Here is a 7,255-nt window from a genome sequence, read left to right on the forward strand (position 1 = left end):
ATCCAAAAAGTCTTCAACCTTAAAACCCTTAAAAACCGTATTCTCTATACCAATAAAATCATATATATAGCTACTGCAATCTAAGCTAATTCCCAAACGTTAGAAGATTATCTTAGTCACTCCAAGAAATTATGCACAAGAACAAGTGTCAAAGTTCAAGAACAGAGTGTCAAAGTACTCCCTAGAATAGAATTAAAAATAGATTTAAGATAAGTTCATAAAAATAAAAATAAAAAATGGCACCAAAGTCTTTGCATAGGAAATTAAGAGGAACGTACCCTCACATGCACAAATGAAGCTTTTTTGTGAAATGCCACTTTTTCTTTTCCAATCTTCTCTCTCTATAAATGCCACAAAATCTTCTCATTACATTTCTCACATCCAACAAAATTATTATTTTTTCCTAAAAACAAAACTTTCTTTTTCATATTCTTTGCTTAGTGCTTGAACCAGTTATTAGAGATGCTTCTAAACATCATCAACAGATTCCAAGCATTAATCGATAAAGATGAAAATGAAGAAGATTGAAGGGACAGTGGTGTTGATGAAAAAAAATGTTTTGGACCTCGATGATTTCAATGCCTCTGTTCTTGATGGTTTCCATGAGATGTTAGGCCAAAAGGTTTCTTTTCAGCTCATAAGTGCTGTTAATGGTGACCCTGGTTAGTTCTTTCTTTTTTCCTCCATTGTTCTTAACAAGTTCTACTTTTGGTTCTTTCTTTCTTTTCTTTATGATATTTTTTTTCTTGTTGAATTGTCTTAAGCTATTGGTTTTCTAATGGTGATCGTGTTATTAAAAGAAACAATGTAAACAAACCAAAACTATCTTCTTCTTTTTTCTTGAATTCATTTTTTAGAACGATAATGGAAATCATATATATATATATATATATATATATATTAACATTCTTGAATGGAACGAAAAATGTGCTGAAGACTTGTTAAATAGGCCACGTTTGTGATTGTCACTTGCACTATACTCTTACTGTACTCAATATCTAGTCCAAAACGACCAATTCTTCTAGTCAGGGCTGTTTTTAGGCAAAATATTATCTTACATTCATTTAGGTCCATTATTTTAAATAAATATCCACAGTTTATGTACCAGTGTACACATTTTAAAAAGGGAAAAAGATAATGTCCATATATTTTTATCTTTTGATAATTTGATAGTAACAACAGAAATAAAGATTTGATTTGAACTATCAAAAAAACACCTTGGAAATGTTAACCAATTAAGTTACAAGACTCCAAACAATAATGTCAACATCTTTTGGTGCCAACCAATTATGTTATAAATTTCTTGAGAATAATGTTCACTTTTTTTTTTTTTTGAAAAATAATGTCCACATTTAGAATATAAAAGTTGATGTGAAAGAATAAAAAGTCACTTTTTTTTTTTTTTTTTGCCTTTTGTGCTTACTAAAAGTCTAGAATTAGTTTTAAGCCAATGTATCTTAATTATTGTATTTGTTAGAAAGTGTTTATATTGTATATTACTAAACCTACACTCAGTATCTTCAACAACAACAACAAAAAGAAGCTGCACCCAACAACACTTGAAAAATGTAAAAATGAATAATATTCTTTTTAATAGATCCCTATTCAGTATTTAGAAAAACTTAATAAGTAGTTGAGTCAAGACCTTCTAACTCAATTGGTTGGCATCTTCCGGTATTCCAACTATCCCAACTAACGAATTATTAAAAAAAAAACCGTTATTCGGATCAAATTAAGTAAAATATTTAGTGATTTAATGCAAATTTCAAAACCATATTTATGATTTTTAATCATCAACTGCTTGGTCATGGAAAATTGTTGCATAAGATGGTTGTTAAGACTTTAAGACAGTAAGGCTCACTCATAAAGTGGCTTGAACATATAGAAACGCTACATTATCTTCTAAAAAAAAGCGCTACACTAATTCTATAGTGTAATTAGACATTGCAGGTTTGGACCAAATTGGAACACACTAAATATACAAAGGGCTCATAAACAAGATTTTGGATGTTCATGACCAATACTTATGTAGCTCTGCATTTTTTTTTTTGATGGGTCCATAGCAGCTTTTGCTAGTGACAAATTTGATGAAATTTCTCTAATTGATGATTTAGTTATTGGCTTCTGGATCATTATAGAACCAATTATTGTGTTTGATATGTTTTTGTAGCAAATGGGTTGCAAGGGAAACTTTGAAGGCCAGCATATTTGGAAAATTGGATAACCAGAATCACCTCCTCGACATCAAGAGAGTCTTCATTCAAGGTTACCTTTGACTGGGACAATGAAATAGGAGTTCCAGGAGCATTTTTAATAAAAAAAACAACCATCACAGTGAGTTCTATCTTAAAAAGTCTTACGCTTGAAGATGTACCAGGTCAAGGCAGAGTCCATTTTGTTTGCAATTCATGGGTTTATCCTGCAGACAAATATGGAAAGGACCGTGTTTTCTTCTCCAACAAGGTAATAAATTATATGAGGATTTATGCATTGATCATGCTGTTCCAAATTTTCCAAATATTGTACTTAAAACCGCAAGAAAAGAAATAGTGACAAATACAAGTTTAGCACAAACTATAGTTGTTTGAAGTGAAACCTCCTACAAGTTTATTGAAACACACCCTTGTTTAGTTGTTGTAACTTATGCAAGCAAGATGCAAGCACATTTTCAGCTAAATCACATGAAGCTGCCAACTGAAATATGATATGAACTTGCATCCAAAGTTGATGTACATAGAGGGTCATCGAGAAGACCAGCTACAAGTTGTTCTTCCTAATAGTTCAAATTTACCCCAGAAAACTTAATGCTGTAACTGATGGTAAATTTATGACAGCTCTAACTTGGCATAAGCTAGGTGTTTTGACTGTGAACTACATCATATAGTAGCAAGTTGAAGCAATTACACTTTTGCAGACATATCTTCCAAGTGAAACACCAGTGCCACTGCTAAAGCTCCGAGAAAAAGAACTAGTGGACTTGAGAGGAGATGGAACAGGAGAGCTTCAGGAATGGGACAGGGTGTATGACTATGCTTACTACAATGACTTGGGGGATCCAGATAAAAATGCCAAATATGCCCGTCCAGTTCTCGGAGGTTCTAGTGAGTACCCTTACCCTCGTAGGGGAAGAACTGGGCGACCACCAACGAAGACAGGTTAGACATTTCAATTTAATTTTCAGTCACTTGTTTAGAATTTTTGTAGTTACTAGCAATGGCAGTTAATATGACAAATAATTCTGTCATAGTCTCATGAATAATTTTGACAATTAGATTCATTAATGTATTCTTAGTAATGAAATCAGAGTGTGTTTTTCACTGAAAGTTGGAGTGATTTCGTTGTCTGTTGCTATAATCATCATTAAGATTTCTTTGTTATAATTGTAACAGATCCTAACAGTGAGAGCAGGATGAAGCTTCTTATGAGCTTAAACATTTATGCTCCAAGAGACGAACGATTTGGTCACTTGAAGCTGTCAGACTTCCTTGCTTATGCACTGAAATCGATAAGCCAGTTCCTGAAACCTGAGCTAGAATCTCTATTTGACAGCACTCCAAATGAGTTTGACAGTTTGCAAGATGTACCTAAACTCTATGGAGGAGGAATTAAGTTGCTTGAAGGTGCGCTTAAAAATATTAGAGACAATATCCCCGCGGAGATGCTCAAGGAAGTTTTCCCAACAGATGGTGAAGGACTCCTCAAATACCCAATGCCCCAAGTGATTAAAGGTATCATATCTTTTTCCATGGCACAGCCATTTTTGGTGACAGATTCAAAAGCTTGCAGATTTATGATTCTTCAAGTGCTTTTTCTTTGAATTGAATTGCTTTGTTTCCTTGACTTGGAGCAGAAGATAGGTCTGCATGGAGGACTGATGAAGAATTTGCAAGGGAGATGCTGGCTGGAGTAAACCCTGTCAACATTGGTTGCCTCAAAGTATTCTTAAGCTTCCATTTGTTTTAGATTCTTTATTCTGGGTGCCAAATTTATTTTTCTTTTCCTCCATCATCTCAACTTTCAAATGGAGGATCAATGTGTTTCAGTGTTAATAATGATGCATCTAAATTATTGCAGGAATTCCCACCCACAAGCAAGCTAGATCCTGAAGTGCATGGAGATCAAAACAGTACAATTGCCAAAGAACACAGAAAATAACATAGATGGACTCACCATTGAGGAGGTAATGTTCCTTGGTTCATTTATTCCACACAATACTTTGGGTATAGTAGTTTGCAGTTGTTTTGTAAATACAGTTAGCTAATTTACTCTTATAAACATTAACTAATAATGATTAACATGAATTTGGTTATAGGCAATCAAGAAGAACAAGTTATTCATATTGGATCACCACGATGCTTTCATGCCTTGCTTGAGGCGGATAAATTCAACTTCCACAAAGACATATGCCTGCAGGACACTCCTTTTCCTGAAAAATGATGGTGCTTTGAAGCCATTGGCGATTGAATTAAGCTTGCCCCATCCTGAAGGAGACCAATTTGGTGCCATTAGCAAAGTATACACACCAGCTGAACAAGGAATTGAAGGTTCTATTTGGCAACTGGCAAAAGCTTATGTTGCTGTTAATGACTCAGACTACCATCAGCTAATTAGCCATTGGTATACCTCTGTCAACGAAAGCCTAGGAAATGATACTTGTCTATATTTTAAAATGAGTTTTTAAATGCCTTTTGTATTGGTCACAGGTTAAATACCCATGCGGTGATTGAGCCATTTGTGATGGCAACAAACAGGCAGCTGAGTGTGCTCCATCCAATTTACAAGCTTTTGCATCCTCATTTCCATGACACCATGAATATAAATGCCTTCGCTTGGCAGACCCTCATTAATGGTGGTGGGCTGCTGGAGTTGACAGGTTTTCCGGCAAAGTATTCCATGGAGATATCATCAGTAGTTTATAAGGACTGGGTTTTCCCTGAGCAAGCACTTCCTGCAGACCTCATCAAGAGGTAGATCTTACACTGCAAAACATAATGACATATTCACGGTGTATGAGATATCTGGCATTATAAGTAACTTAAATTAGAAATGCAGTGTGAATATTTCCTTCATGGAAACCAGAATTAGCACTATATGTAGTTCAAAGTGGCTAAATAATATAATCCACAAATGCATAATGTTTAAAGAAAGGTTGAGGCAAAATTTAGGACTTCAATTTTAGGTTATCTTATTGGTGTAGAGGCCTAACCTTCAAATTTTAGATGTCTAATTTTTCTATAGGCCTAAACTAGTACAAATAAACTGAAACATTTATTGTTATGATCTTTTTTCAAGTGACACGCTACATCTTTTTCTGAATTCAGAGGAATGGCAGTTAAGGATTCAAATTCGCCACATGGTCTCTGCTTAGTGATTGAGGACTATCCATATGCTGTTGATGGTCTTGAAATCTGGTCAGCAATTAAATCATGGGTTGAAGACTATTGTTCCTTCTACTATGAGACTGATAGCATAGTTCAGAAAGATGCTGAACTCCAATCCTGGTGGAAGGAACTCAGAGAGAAGGGTCATGGTGACAAGAAAGACGAGCCCTGGTGGCCTAAAATGCAGATGCGTGAAGAGCTTGTTGAAACATGCACAATCATTATATGGATTGCTTCTGCTCTCCATGCAGCAGTTAACTTTGGACAGTACCCTTATGCAGGATACCTCCCAAACCGGCCAACAATAAGCCAGAGATTCATGCCTGAAGTAGGCACTCCTGAATATAAAGAACTCAAATTAGACCTTGATAAGGTTTACTTGAAAACAATCACTGCCCAGCTCCCCACACTTATTGGTATTTCCCTTATGGAAATCTTGTCAAGGCATTCTACAGACGAGGTCTATCTTGGGCAGAGAGATACTCCTGAATGGACCTTTGACACAAAGCCATTAGAAGCCTTTGAGAGATTTGGAAAGAAGCTAGCTGAAATTGAGGATAGAATTATGACAATGAACAATGATAAGAAGTGGAAAAACCGAGTTGGACCTGTGAAGGTGCCATTTACTTTGCTCTATCCCACTAGTGAAGGTGGACTAACTGGCATGGGAATTCCTAATAGCGTCTCAATCTAGAGCTTCTCTACCACTGCTTGGGTTGTTATTAGAGTTCCACAACAGTGTTTTTCTGTCATCTTTCTTGACTACTTATGCTATGCATAACTCATTTCCTCTTCAATAAAGATGTGTAGCTATAAATTCTTATGCTTTTTCAAGCACCCTTGTCAAACAATTGGTACGAGATTTAGAAGGCATCATTTGTTGGAAAATGCTAATAGTACAATGGGAAACAATAACTGGTAATTGCACTTTACTGTTTACAATAACTGTATGCTTAATCCATTTTCACAAATGCTTTTGCAATGTACACTAATTTTTCATGTTTAACAATCAAATTTAAATGGATTAAGCAAAAATTTCAGTTGTATTTCCTTAGAGACACATGCATGATTGTGCATGCAAATTCGTGTGTGTGACAAATTAGTCCTATTTCTTATGGGGTTAACTTGTCATGTTCAACAATCAAACTAATATGGATGAATCAAAAATTAAAAATTTGTATTCGCTACAAACACAATTCAAGATTGTGAATATGTGTGGGTGTGTGTTTCACATTTAACAACCTTTATTGTGGAGTGTGCAGCCTTGCCCTAAGGTCAATAAGGCAGAACTTAAAAGCCAGTTGTGGAAAGATAGGTTTTAGGAATTTCTTTTGTCAGTTTGGATTTTTTTTTTTTTTTTTGAGAAGAAGTTTGGATGACATTTAAAGATTAAAAATCACAAAAATTACATTCAATAAGGCCATTGCATATTCCCAAATCAGACAATTGCCAAATACACATAAATCTCAGAATTAAAGTTCCAAATAAATTCTTATTGTGGGTTTATAACAATTCCCAATTTCCCATGTGGTAGGCCCATACCTCAAGCTAAACAAGCCCAATCCATTTCATCTAATAACCATGAGACCTATGGAGTTATGTGGGAAAATCATATACAATAAATGCCAATCCCAAGCCCAGCCTCACTCATGGGAAAAGAAATTTCATTTGACTGTATGGTTCTCTTTCTCTTACTCAAGTAAAGTAGGCCTGGGATGAGAACCATACTTGGGCCCATCGGGATAAATTGATCAAGCCCAAAGTTGATGAATCACCCATTGACAACAACCCATCCGAACCCTTAAGAAAAAACATTCCCAGCCTAGTAGATCGGTTATTAGACAAATTGAGCCCTTTTGGTAGATAAAGAGTTT

At 35.2% G+C, this 7,255-nt stretch overlaps 1 pseudogene; it reads left to right on the forward strand.

Annotated features, from left to right (window-relative positions):
- The first annotated feature begins 514 nt into the window (after window positions 1–514).
- Window positions 515–6,157, forward strand: LOC115979597 (annotated as a pseudogene).
- The last annotated feature ends 1,098 nt before the right edge of the window (window positions 6,158–7,255 follow it).

Source organism: Quercus lobata, chromosome 3, assembly GCF_001633185.2.
Source record: "Quercus lobata isolate SW786 chromosome 3, ValleyOak3.0 Primary Assembly, whole genome shotgun sequence".
In the NCBI taxonomy this organism is placed as follows: domain Eukaryota; kingdom Viridiplantae; phylum Streptophyta; class Magnoliopsida; order Fagales; family Fagaceae; genus Quercus; species Quercus lobata.